Source organism: Colius striatus, chromosome 6, assembly GCF_028858725.1.
Source record: "Colius striatus isolate bColStr4 chromosome 6, bColStr4.1.hap1, whole genome shotgun sequence".
NCBI lineage: Eukaryota > Metazoa > Chordata > Aves > Coliiformes > Coliidae > Colius > Colius striatus.
This window is the reverse complement of record NC_084764.1, coordinates 31,041,194-31,055,216: the sequence shown is the minus strand read 5'-3', so window position 1 is coordinate 31,055,216 and position 14,023 is coordinate 31,041,194. Positions and strand designations below refer to the sequence as shown.

At 44.7% G+C, this 14,023-nt stretch overlaps 1 protein-coding gene across 2 annotated transcripts in view; it reads right to left on the bottom strand.

Moving 5' to 3' along the window:
• Positions 1–14,023, bottom strand: part of FOXN3 (forkhead box N3) — a 211,584-nt gene that overhangs the window by 137,644 nt on the left and 59,917 nt on the right. The window lies entirely within an intron of this gene.

Genomic DNA, 14,023 nt, shown 5'->3' with positions numbered 1-14,023 from the left:
TGGGCCAGCCGAGACGGGAGAAGCCGCGGAAGGGAGGGAGGGCCGCCGGCGGGGAGGGAGGGCGGCGGCGCGGGCGGCGCTCTCGGCGGCAGACCGTGGGGACCCCGGCCCGCTGCCGCCCTCGGAGGCACGTGCCCCGGCGCCAGCTGCTGGGCTGCGGCCTCCCGCGGGGACGCCAGCCCCCTCCGGCCCGCGCGGCGCGGGTCGCCTCCGGGGGGGCGGGCGGGCCGGTGCCCCGGGCCTGGCGGCGGGGTCGCGCTGGGCCGCCGGCTTTCGCCTGAGGCAGGAGCGTAGGTCGAGGTCGGCAGGAAGGCGGGAAGCGCCGCAGGAAAGGTCTCCACTGGGGAGAGCCCTGACAGCGCCGTCGGTCCCCTCCCGCGGCAGCCGCGCTCATACTTGTACGAGTCTCCCCGCACCCGTGGCGTGGCGGCCGCTGGTGACAGGAGACCCGGACAGACCGAACCCGGCTAAACTGCCATGAACGACACGGTCGCCACCAAGCACCAAAAGTCCACAGATCACCGCACCGGAGCCTCGCTTCTCCCTCCCCGCTCCAGAGGAGCAGGGAGACATGTTTCACCACCGAAACACCGAGGCTCCGTCCTACACGTCTCCTGGCAGGCAATTAATGCCTGCCGACGAGGGGAAAACTTGCTAGTCCACCAAGTCGAGCCTACGGTATTACAGGAGTCCGCCAACCAGTTTTAAACACATCTGCTCCGGTAACTTGCGCAGGTGCCAGGTCCCACTGGGAGGCGGACAGGACAGGACAGGGCAGGGCAGGGAAGGGGAGAGCCGGCCGGGCTGCGGGCCACATAAGCCGAGTATAAAGCGAGCAGACTCTGCTGCTGACTCGCCCTGTCATCAAACTATGGCTTCTGCTGAGGGTCTGTCTTCACGGTGTGCAGTAAAAACCTACGTTGCAGAAATCTGCAATAACTGCCGAGGGAAAGAAAAACCCAGCAAACCCATATCATTTCTTTAGTCTAAGGAAATTTGCTTTAAAATAAGGCCTGATTTAATTAAGAAGAATGGTGCATTTTCTCCTCTGCTACCATATCTTGACATAACTACTATTAACTCGAGTAAGAAAATCTTACCATCAGTTAAATTAACTGGAGGGAATTAACATGATTTTAAAAGAATAGAGAAGTTGCCCGGCCTGGACATCACTCATTAAATGTATAGTCTCCCATATGCAACACGCTTGATCTGAAGCAGCTTCAGTGATCTGCGGCACAGAATTAGGGTATGACTGTCCACTAGAAAAACAAGGACATGAAATTTTTTCAGAGCTAATCCACAATAATTGAGGATTTTCCACTCTGGGTAAAAAATACTTGTAATTTGGCACACTTCAAAATTAATTTTCCTTTCAGTATTGAAAAGATCCATTGCAGGAAGGTATAAACAACAAAATATGAGTTAAAAATAGAGATATTTTGGTAGATCCTTTCCAATGGAGTTTCCCTGGACACAGAAATTATCCCTAAGACAAGGGGAGAAGAAAGGAGGGGGGGAAGCATTTTAGCCATTTTATTTAGAAAAGCTGTCTTGGGACAGCTGTCCCAAGACCTTGCAGAAATTCTGTGCTGGCCCACACAGTCAATATTATCCTTCTTAACCAGGATCCCCACTGTATCCTCTTGTGTGTCTATGTCCATACTTAGTCGTTTCCCAAGGCATGGGTTACCTCTGGTGCTTGTGAAATTCACATTTTTAGAGAAGAGTGACAACTACCTCACTCACAAAGTGCAGGGCTAAAAAAAGTTTCATTGATTCTCTCAAAACAGAAATTCCTGTCATAGTTCACTAAGACCTTCTTTTGCTTCCCCTCCCCTACCCAGCAAACTGCTATTTCACATTCTCGCATATTTTCATGAAGACATGCCAGTAGCTGGATTGAAGAACGGGAAGCATACCTATCAGGCAGCAGAGTATCATCCTTACCCACTGCTAACCCTGTCCTGTGACTCCCTCCACCAGGCCTAACACTCTAACAGTCAGCAGGCCATTAGTTTACACAGTTCTTATCTCACAGCCCTTTGGTTTCAAACCCAAACTAAATTACCAAGTCTTAGCTCCACCCACCTGAATTTGCTCCAAATGCTTTGGATGGTTTTCTGAGTGAATCAACCTGTCTATCAGCAAGCAAGGAGATTTATCATCACTTGTAAAAGTCAAGTGTCTTACAACAGATTACCAAGAAGAATTTGGCTAATGAGAAGTATTTCTGAAGGGGGAAGCCTTGTGAGACATACGGGGTAGTATGCAAAGAGTATCTCACCTTGCATATACTATGTGTGCACACAGATGCAGGTACACAGCTCAGTTCTGTTCAAAATTAGTGACAAAATTCCCCACCGATTTTAGTGGAATAAGATCAGTTGCAGAGTTTTGTATCTTTTCTGTGGCAGGTAGGAATTTCCCCACAGCACACACTAAGGATTACAGAGAAGGACCACCACGGGACATTGGCCATGTAGACAGAAAAGCCAGTGTGATGGTACACAGCAGCTAGCAGTGAGCGAGGCAGAAGCCTAAGGAGAGCAGGAGGGTGGATTGCACACCGGGCTGGAGGGCTGGCATGGGGCTCTCTGCTGAGGTCTCATGAGAAGCAGCCTCTCACTGACTCCCACTCACCCCTGAGCTCAGCAGTGACTGCAGCTCTTGACTGCAGAGCAGTAAAACAGCAGCAGTGAGGTAAACACTGGTATCTTGCCTCTTGAGAAGAGCGTCTCTCATTTTCTTCTGACTCTTGGCTGGAATACTTCATACAACTTATTCAAGAAAGGAGAAGATAGTCTCACATGGCACCACTGAAAGGTCATTAATTGCTGGCTTAGAGACTACAGCAGCTTCAGAACATCCGTTGTATGGCCAGCAAGTAACTCACTGTAATCTTAGGCAAGCCACCAAATTTATTAGGGTGGCGATTTCCCCATTTCTAAGACAGGAATAGCACTAACTCATGTAGCAAAAGATTTGCAGCACTGACAGATGAAAACTGTTTGTACATCGAGACCAAAGTATACGCCATACCAAAGGCCGATTAGAAGTACCAACAGTGCAGAGCTGCACTTTAGCCTTGTGAGCTAATATACAACAGTCTAATCTTTCCACTCAGATTTCAGAATGCCAACTGCAGATGTTGCAGTATCTTATTTAATGAGGATTTCCAGCCATCTCCCTATACTCTTATCCTCCTCTAGATTGGAATCCCTGATAACCTTCCACAAGCCATCATTGCAAAACAAGCACAGCAAAGGTCATGAGCTCTTTATCAGCTCTCCAAAGCTCATCTTCTCCCCTCCATCTCAGCTGGGAACATCTTTTTTTGCTAGTATTATAGCCATGCCACGTGATCTTGCTAAATATTTCTACTTTCTGCCCTCTGACCTTCCTAGTCTCACCATTCAGCACACCTGCACTTCCCATCCTCACCTTTAAGCCTCCATTCCTAACCGATTATAATTTTCTCCAATTATGTTCCCACTGACTGGCATCCTTGCCAGTCTCCACATCAGAGTAAAATTTCTTCCCTGACGTCTGCTGCAAGTTTGCCAACTAAGCTTGGTCATTAGGATTTATATTTTGACATGCAGCTGTACACAAAAACCTCCCAATTCTGAAAGGGTCCTGATGTGCCAGATACCTTTCAAAGATCAAAGTGGACAGGGCTGCTACCCTTTGTGATCAGACCCACAGAGTGGGACACATCTCAGGCTCTAATGCTGTACATTGGCCATCTCAATCCCCATCAGTCTTGTCATTTCTGTTTTCTCTGAGGCAATGGATTTGATCTTGTACAGAGCAAAACCACATTGAATATTTTCGGGTGCTATTAAAAACTAAAACATGACTACAATGTACGTTTGCTCGTTTCCTCTTTCACAACTCCTCTTCCCAGCATTATTCTCCAGTCCCTCAGACAAAACCTATAGTATCAGCACTTCTTTGTTTTTAACCATGTCAGACCAGCCTGGTTTTGTTGTTTGCACTATGCCCACTTCTGGGGGACAGAAACAGCCACATCTGAATTCCCACCTGAACAGTCGGAGTCTGGCTCGTTCTGAGGTACCAACTGACAAATAGTGCCTTGTTCCCCTGATAACGGACAGCTCTTACTGAGCCGCTGTTCCCAGTGTGGTTGTACCCTGCCTTCCTACCCCAGCTCTTTTACAAGCATGTGCTTCCCTTTCCTCTCCCACCCCACATGCTAGCTAAAGGTATAAGCTGCACAAACAATAAAGGCCCAGCTTACTCCACTTACTGATAGGAGATCTGTCTTTTGCTTATTCACTTGAGTCCATGGAATCAGATTTACAAAGCATTTTCCCAACCTTTCATTTAATTATTCTTCAAGTTCTCATTTGTCCCAGCTGGCAAACCCCAACAGAAGCAGAACTGAATCAGTGAGAAAAGGAGCACTGATACAAAGCTTTGTCAGGATTATGAACATTTCTGTTTCACAGGTTAAAATACAATTAATTTCTTCCAATAAAATCCAGATTTTTTTTAATGAAATAGTTCCCTTATAAAATAATGTATGCACATTTACGATGTTGTTGTAGTAACACTTGCTTGCAGCTTCTAAGGAAATGAGTATACTTAGCGCTAAAATTACATGCAGCTGACAAGCTACCAGCAAGTGTGTTTCTGTACATGAGTGTGGTGGGAGGAGAGTATCATGCATGCTAGTTTGTCCTACATACATTTATTAAAATGGGTCCATATTGGAGATGCTTTTCCAGTGTAATTACACCAGCATACGAGCACTCCAAGCACAAACCCAGCTTACACCAGTAAAGGGAAGCTTCTACCAATGCAGCTTATTTTAGTAGCCTAGCCAGTGGGAAGCAAGTATTGCTGGGATAAACATATCTTTACTGGAGTCTTCTGCTCTAATGGCTATATTGGTCTGAAATCACACCTAACACAGCCAGTACATTAATTGCAATGCAAGTCAGCATTTCTGGGACTGTTGCAGTGTTTAAAGAGGCTGAAAAAAGAAAGAACAGTTTTCTGGGGTTTGGTGCACAGTGCATGGATATCTATTGTACAGATGTAATACTGCAAAATGTGTCCTGGAATTATCTCAACATTAGTAGTCACCATTTGGCAGCTGAAGTCAAACTTATGAGTAATCAGCAGAACCAGAAATCAACTGTATTTTTGCATGTAAAAAAGCATGGTGGAGGAGAGGCAGCAGCCAACACTGCTTTACTTCTACTGCATAGAAGATCACAAGTTTGAAGGAAAATGACAATGGAGAACAGTTCTCAAACTGTATTGGCAAATTGAACTTCTAAAACTAAAACAAAATTCTTTCTGAACATCTCAAGTCCTAAATATAAGCTGTTCATTTCACAGACTCAGGGAGTTTGTCTTTTGTTTGTATATCTATGCATGCAAAATTAAGTTGCAACAGGGTCTCACAGACATTGAAGTTTGTGTTCGTATCTTATCAGCTAGGGATCTCCGGAGCTGACACTAAACACAATTTACAATCACTAGTGCTGTAAGTCAGTAGGCAATTATTCTTCTCTCATCACTTGCTTGCACCAGGTGGATTTCCTAGCTACAGCTGTACTGAGTCCCAGCTTGATTTCCAGCTCTTTGTAGCACAGGATATTCCAGGCTGCTTTCCTCTCGTCATGGTTCAGCATTCCTTTCCTGTACATTTCTTGAACACTGTTCCCAGAGGAAATTCTGTGAGATGCAGGTCCAGATTCCCAGACTGCAGCAACACAGAGATGGCTACAAGAGCCTGATACAGTGAGGTGATACAGTGATGAAGCACAAGCACAACCAACCTACAGTTGTGTCTGCAAACAGAAAAAAAGAAAAAAAGTATAGTGTCATAAAATGATTAAAGAGACTTCTGTCCTTGGTGTGGTTTTAGTGCTACAGGCCATCCTATCAAATGCATCAGGGAGCAAGGAACAGAAAGAGATGAAAAATTGCAGTGGGAGAACTAGAGTCAGTAGTATCTGCAGAAAGGTTCTGTGCTGTCCTGTGCTCCCCTCTGCAGCCACAGGTGAGGTGGGCTCCATGGATGAGCAGATGCCTGACAGAGAAGGTAAGCAAGATTTTGGAAGGAAGGAGGAAAGCTGGCACAGAAAAAAAAAGCGCACCTAAATTATCCACATCTCAGCAGCAACTTCTGTGACCAGTTATGGATGGAGATCCTCCTGGCTACCACATTCATGTCCTGTGAGGTGGCTTTCCCCATGAGTAGCTTTTGGCTTTGGTGACAAAAGTTCATTATGATTATGAGTTGACTTGTTGACTGGGGCATTAAGTTATGCTGGGTCTTTTGGCACTGCTTCCGTCTTTTTGTCAACAGATAACTTCAGTTAACAGCTGTGGTGATCTTGGAAGTATGATGCATCTGACATATCACAGATTTTTGCAGGCAAATTTCTTGTTCCACAGGTTTCTCACAAGGATGTCACAAAGATGGAGTGGGCCTTATCAGCAGAAGCACTAAAAACAATCTTGGGAATTACTTCTCTTTAAATCCACAGTCCTATAAACACTGATAGTTATGTCTCCTCCTAAGGTTCAGCTAGTTCCACCATAGTTTAGCATTTCCATAAGCATTTCAAGGATAAAAAAAATGCTATGGCTGTAACAAAATTTTGAAGCACATTTGAGAAGAAAAGTCACTTTTGCTGCTTGTATGCAGGCAGAGGTTTTTACTTATTCCACATCAGTTGTCACATAATCTTCAGTATTTTTTTTTCATAATGGAAAAGAAAAAACAGAACCCCAACACAAAAACAACACAATATCAAACCAAGCATCACATATAACAGCGACAAAAAAGCTATCACTGGAGAAACCCCTGCAGGTTACTGGACCAGCACCGGGCAGCAGGATGGGAGTTCCAGTAGAAGACAAAGGCCAGTGGAGGCTAGAAGGAGATGGACTCTCCTGCCTGCCAGAAGCCAGCCAGCCAGCCATCCTCCTGCCATGCCGTTGAACAGAAGGCCCGTGTAATGACAACCGCAAACCTCATTTAAGCTCTGAAAAGGTGACTAATGAGCTCATTCATGCTGCCTATAAATTATTCACTACAACACTGACCCCACTCAAGAGAAACGGCAAAGTAAACTTTAAATACAGGGATTCTGAGCCTCCAGTGTTGTTGGCTTCTGCCTGTAAAACATTTTGCAATCAAACAGACACTTGGCTTGCTTCTGCCCACTTGTTAAACTTGCTGGGATGTTTAAGGCTTTCTTTTCTATAATACCTCTAGCAGAGTTAAAGCAGCTGCAGCTGCTAGATATCTTTTTCTCTGTTGCCAGTCTGTTTCATTAGTAGTTGCAGATAATCATGAAATGCTATAAATAGCTTTAAATTACATTCTTCAGAAATTAAAGTCTGACCTCAAATGATGGCCAGGTCTAAAGAAGGAAGAGGACAACAGCACATCAGTCTTTAATGAGAAGCAGCTCATCTCCAGAGCCAGGGTTTACTGATACTTCTGCGAACATCTATACTTTGTGCCAAAATGAAAAGAGAGGACTTGAAAAAACACACTTTAATTTTTTAGGTGCTGGACAAAACAAGCTTCTGATACGTTTAGAAACAGCCCATTTCTAAGAATGCTTTTGTTGTCCTGTTTAGTGTGAAACAAGAGAGAGATGAACAATGTCAGCAGCACCAGCAGTGGTGTTTGCTGCTGGGGTGGCTAAAACAGACATTCAGCTCTCTTCAAACAGTACTTTTCTTTGGAAGGTAAGTTGCTCACAATATTTACAAGTGAACTTTAGTTACTTGTTGCACACTGAACTAGCAACTACAAAGTGTCACTAAAGAAAAGGTCTTATATGACATGCATCTGATCTTCAGTGGAAAAACGTTACTTGCACCTTGGGTTACACAATCCAACTCCAAAGGTCGGAAAGAACCAGATAAAAGGGAAAGCCAAGAAGTACATAGCTAAAGTCCAGTCACTGTATAACGTATAAAACAAGGAAAAGTGTGGGAAACATAAGGCAATGTCACAGTGATACCTAAACACAAGGGGAAAAAAAAGGGGAGGGGAATAGCAAAGGAAGTTTGCTAATTAAATAATCATTGTAATTTTCACTAATTACTCTCTTCCAAGCTGGAAATGCTATAACTAAGCCAGGTAAGAACTACTGCACTAGTTGAAGAAAAGAACCTTACCACCTATTGACAACCATGTGATTAGTCTTCATTTATTTAGATCCATGATTCTGAATTTACCAGAGATGCACAGAAATCCTGTTGCCCTGTTAGTACTGATCTTTAAGACGATTTTTTAAAATCCTCAAATCCCCCAACAAACACAAGACAGCCACAGAGCTGCCTACACCACGTAGCATGCAAGTCTTAACTTATGAAAAGCTCTCCATCTGACAAGATTCCTGCGCCTCTCATAGCTGAAGGGTGTTGGCAAGGGGCTGCTTTGAAACCTGGTCATATGGTGGACCCCACTAACCTGTCTGGCAAGCAGAGTTCACCTCCCAGTTCAGTGGTGGGAAACTGAGGTGCTTCCTTCAGCCAGCTCCCCACACCCTCCTCCTCATTTCCCTAATGAGGCCCAGCAGTGATGTCAGTTTTGCCCCAAGGCATGATTTGGTCCAAATAAAAACAACCTCCAGTTGGCTACAAAATCAGAGGAATGCCAGATCTGGGGGAGGATGAGCAAACAAACTGACAGTACAGCTTTCAACTGCGTGCAATGAAGCCAAGACTTGGCTACAAATGCAAATGAATCTCTTGCCTGGCCAGGGACAGTGTTCTTGTTGAGGGTGCCCTGGATGGCTTTGACCTAAGAGGTCACCTTTGGGGGGTTCTGAGAGTCTAGTTTCAGAAAATTCATAGGAGTCTCCCCTGCAATGGGTAGGGCACACGGCCCCTGCTCTGGCACCAGCTCGTGTTGCTGAGGTGAAGGCAGCTGGATCATGCCGGGCAAACTCAGCCCAAGCTAAAGCCATATGCAGCGATTACCTCTACTAGAAAACTGCTCCTGCAACTTCTTCTTCCTCTCAGCTCTCCAAACCATATCATCTGATGGCTCTCAGAATGCCAGTGTGTGCCCACCCATCTGTTGGGAAGGCTGTGGTCCTCTGTGCTTTGGTCATGCCATTACCACAAAGTATAGATATTTCTTACTAGAAATCAGCAGATTCAGATGTTCACAAAGCAAAAAACTCACATATTCAATTTGAAGGAAAAGTTGTGGCCCCTTTGAATTGCATAATGCTCATCTCCTTAAACATGGAATTTCCCTTCTGCTCATCCATTACCACATGCAGGTCCCAATCCAAAGAAAGCTAACATTTCTATGTTCTGGTGATTACAGAGTAGTCAGTGCGAGATAACAGCTTTGTAGAGAAAGTCCATAAACCCTGGGCAGATGAGGAAACAGAATACATGTATCACCCTTACTTTTACTTATCTGTCTATTGTCACAACTTCTGCAATAGTGAAGAAAGTAAAACAAATGGGTTAGACAAAGCACTGCCATCAGTACTCGCTTTTCTGCTACAGTGCTGGTCTCACACATTCCTTATACACAGCCATGGCTGACCTTGGATTCTCATGCAGGCCCATCAGATTTAGGGAGCCAGAGACAAGCTGCAGTCATATGTGAACTGTAGGACTGCAGCAGGGCTTAAAGATGTCCTCTCTCTGGAGTCTCCCCACAAATGCAGCATAGGGAGAAGTTGCTGGCACACCAGCTGCTCTGGGAAAGTTGTCGCGGCACATGCTCCCTAGCTATGGATCAAGATCCTGTGGTGTAAGCTACTGAGCAAGCAGAGGAAGAGCAACTGTCTTTGCATCAAAATCAGACAAGTTCAAAAGACAGCAGGAAACACGAGGACAATAAGGCAAATTTTCCACTTAGGTGCACACCACTGGATTTGGAGAACTTCTACCGGATTTTGTTGATAGCTGTCCTAACACACCTGTACACACTGAGTTGGCATCTATGAACACCTCTGGACTTGCAGAACGGTCCCTGTCAAGGAGTTGTCTCCGTGCATGAGCAAGCACATGCATGCAGGGAGCTGTGTGGGTGCCTGCATGCTATGGCAGGTATGTACTCAAGTCTCTTCAAGACTGGAATTTTAGTTGTCGAGTACCCACAGGGGGTCTTTGCTGAAGTGAATGGGTTCCACTGGAGCAGAATTTCTTAGGTCAGGCTGATGGAACCAGATCTTGAAAGTGGACAGATGGAAATGTATGCCTGTGTGTGCCTTATTGAGTGGGAAGTGTGATACTGGTGCCTGTAGAGTCCTTCAGGAGGTGGGCTGAAGCTACTCTGAGGTACTCCAGTGCACTGTGGTTCTCAGGCACTATTTGATTGCATTGTTGGATTGATGCCAGAGCTAACTAAACCAGCATCTGACCTTTATTTCCCTTTTTACGTCTGTGCCACATTTAGCCTTTACTGTATGAGTTGAAGAAGCTGGTCAAACCAAAGCTCCTCTTGTCCACATCCTAGTTCCATCTACATCCTAAGAAGCAGCAGGACAAAGGCACAGGGGCACTGTACCATTCTCCTGTACTTCCAGAGACCTGCTGCTTAAAAGCTTCAACTAAAGATGCAGACAGACGTTGTGGCATGCTATAATTGTCAAAAAAAGGTTCATGTAAGCTTCAGCATCAACAACAGCCTGTAGTAAGGAATTCTACCTTTTAACTATTGACTGTATGAAGAAAGTTCTTCCTTTGCTTTAAACCTGCCACGTGATAGCTTTACTTGAACTCCTATTTTTTTAATTTGGATAATTATTTTATATCTCAGAGGCATGACTCATGTCTATGCAGACTTTATAGTGCCTTTCTATGGCTCAGACAGTGCTGCTAATACACTTAATTCTGTATTTCATTCTTTGAAGTAATTACAGGTATACATAAACAATAAAACATAAATATGCCTATCAATGATCATTTAATCATACAGTCATAATAATCAATATTATGTTTACCTAGATAGGAGAAAAATATGTTCTTTTTCAATAAAATGGGCCTAACAACACTTTTTCCCTTGTAGTCTCACTCTGTAGTTTTCCCTTTATAGTGTCATTTGAAGTACTTGGAGCTTTTCCAAGCACTTAATATGTCCATACAAAATGTGGACGCAGATCATTCCAGCTGAGGATATCTTTATCCATGGGGAGAACAGCAGCTGGAAGATGCTGCCTCACAGACATAAGCTGCAACGGATCATGCCCTACACAGGTTTAGTCCTTTAAAAAAGCTGCAGCTTCAGAGTTCCCAATATTCTCAGGGATGCTTCAGTTCAAGTTGCAGCCTCTGGCTTACACTTGGCACCTACCTACGACAGTAGGAGCACAGCCAAGGTTTAAATGGTCTGGGAGATGAGGAAGGACCATGGACCATGGCAGAAAGGGCTACAGGGAAGGGAAAACAAGAGAGTGCTTTCAGAGTGGCATGGGGCTAGGTTGAGTCTGAGGTGAGGATATGGGGAGCAATGGCTTTGCATCATCTACTCAAGTTTCAGCTCTGGCCCCATGTGAAAAGGGTGACTTCTCCTCCAACCACCTACACTCATTGTGCTTGGATTGGTGCAATAATAGTAACTGATAAGTAAGGGTGAACATACATGCAGGAACTTAATTTCTGCTCAAAGTATCCTGAATTCTTCACCAGCTCCTGGGAGCATTTCCTAATGGCTGCACACAGTGCCAGGCAGGAGACCTGTCCATTTTGAGGCAAAGATCAGCAGTGTTTTGTGGCTCAGCTGGCAGGATGTTTTTGAAAGCAGCTCAGTTCAGTCAACAATCTCCCCCTAGAGTCCAAGTACATCACCTCAAAAATATGTCTCAGCTCTTCTGGCACAGAGCCTGGGAACCCAAATTTGTTTCTGATCCAGGTCCTCCAGCTGGCAGCGTAACAAATTGCTGTCCTGCCACCAGGATGGATAAAGTAATTTTTCACTCATTATATTATTCAAAAATAGAGCAGGAGCTTTATTTAAAACAAGAAAGTAATACAGTGTGCTTCAGGAAATTAACAGGGACAAAAAAGCTCTTTTGCTTTATAAACAACAAGGAAAAGAGACTGAGTTAGAACAATGTGAGTTAATATCTCAAGGAGCCTGACCAGAAAAAACATACTCCAGTTACAAATTCCAGTGTTCCCGGTCTTGCAGCTAAACCTAATGTTACCTCGGCATCAGGCGGTCTGACGTTTCTTGCACATCACTAATATTTTTCCCTGCAGTCTACAGAATGGCTTCAGGCAAAACAGCTACCGAACAGCCAGAGAAAGAGGAGCAGGCAGGTGTACCATGTGTCACCCAATGGTAACATCTGACTCAATCGCAAATCCCCGAGGAGACCCTGCTCTAGCCTAAGCAAGTCTCCTGTGGACTCTCCCTCACCACAGTGAAGGAAGGGCTGGCCACACAAGCTACTCACGCTGTCTCGCTGGCCTTTGCCTTCAGGTTCCTTCCATTCTCACACTGCCTGTCACCCACCTTCAGGTGCTCCAGGAGAAGTGATTTACCATCAGCTTTTATTACTGACTGGGTTATTTTTCCTATTAACCTAAATCAATATACTCATACAGTAAACATCCCAAAACCCAAGTCAATATAGAGAATTCATAAGGTATTACAGATTTATAGATATTTACAGCTTTGATTAGAGACCCTTGGATGGATGGTGCAATGGAGGCACAGCCAATAGATTAGATTTTCAAGTACTGATGGTAACTTGTAAGAAAAGTGCTGTAAAGATTTAAGAGCCCAAGTCTCACTGACTTTTAATTGACTTTCAGTGAAGTTCATAGTGCTACAGCCTTTAAGTACTTTCAAAAGTGTCATCTTAAAGCCCCACCTCAAGGTTTGCACAACTCTCCCCACCGACATAGCGTGCCTGTGAGAGAGGAGGGTGGTTCTGACAGGATATTCATCTTACAAGATGCTCGTCTTGCCTGGGTGCAACTTCTGGCACAGAAATGAGCATGACCCTGGTTGTATTTGGCTCTCAGCCATCACACAAAACAGTATAGCTAAACCATCCATGGTGGCCATTAGTCCTGTGCCTGTCCTTCTCCATGGCTGGAGACAGCAACACAGACAACCAAACTCTCCCCTCTCACCTGCATGAGATGGCAACATACCCTGTAATAACAGTTTCTTCTGTGAATTATTTCAGGACTGTGCATTGCAAGTACTGGTTTAGGCCCTCTTCTGAGGAGGTACTGATCCCCAAAAGGGACATATATACCCAGCTCTGTTCAGACTGAGAAATCACACTCAGTGCAACAGAGGGCCCAGCCAGACCAAAGCACAAAACCTCTGCCAAATCCTGTCTCTGCAGAGTCCATTTCCCATATGCTTAGATTGTCTCTTCTCTGCAACTATCAGCAAGCCTCTACTCTTGGGAGCATGTACGGACACTCATCTAGATTTGGAATTCAGTTGAAATGAAGGGGAATCACAACATCCTCTCATGTGGTAATCTCTAAGGATATATCTGCTACCCCCTGCATGGTACAGTGTAGAGACAGCCAAACTACAGCACATCCTATAATCAATGTCCCCATGGTAGCACAGAGATGAACACAGAGCCCAGGTGCCTGTACTTTGAGAGAGAGCTCCTCTGGAGTTCACTGAGATCTCTCCAGACAGCACTAAGGTACATTTACAGAGCACTACACAAGCATGGCCCTGGAGACAACAGATTGCTTTGATTTGTTTTTTTAAAGAACTTTTGAACAAGCAAAATTCACACTCAATATTTTTTCTTTAGATAAAGGAAAATGTACTACAAAATGAAAGCTTGTCTTTTTGTCCTACGCTTCTACGCTGCAGAAGAGGAATTCTCTGTCCAGAACTTCTCTGAGGCTGTTATACAGTATTTTTATTTAAATAGGTTGCCTGACAGGGGAAAATATCTATGCAAAATTTCAGTGGAGCCAACAGATTTCTGATCAAGACTGGCACCTGGCAATAGCTATAGATTTCCACAGATTCACCCCTCACAGCACAGAAGTCATACACCTG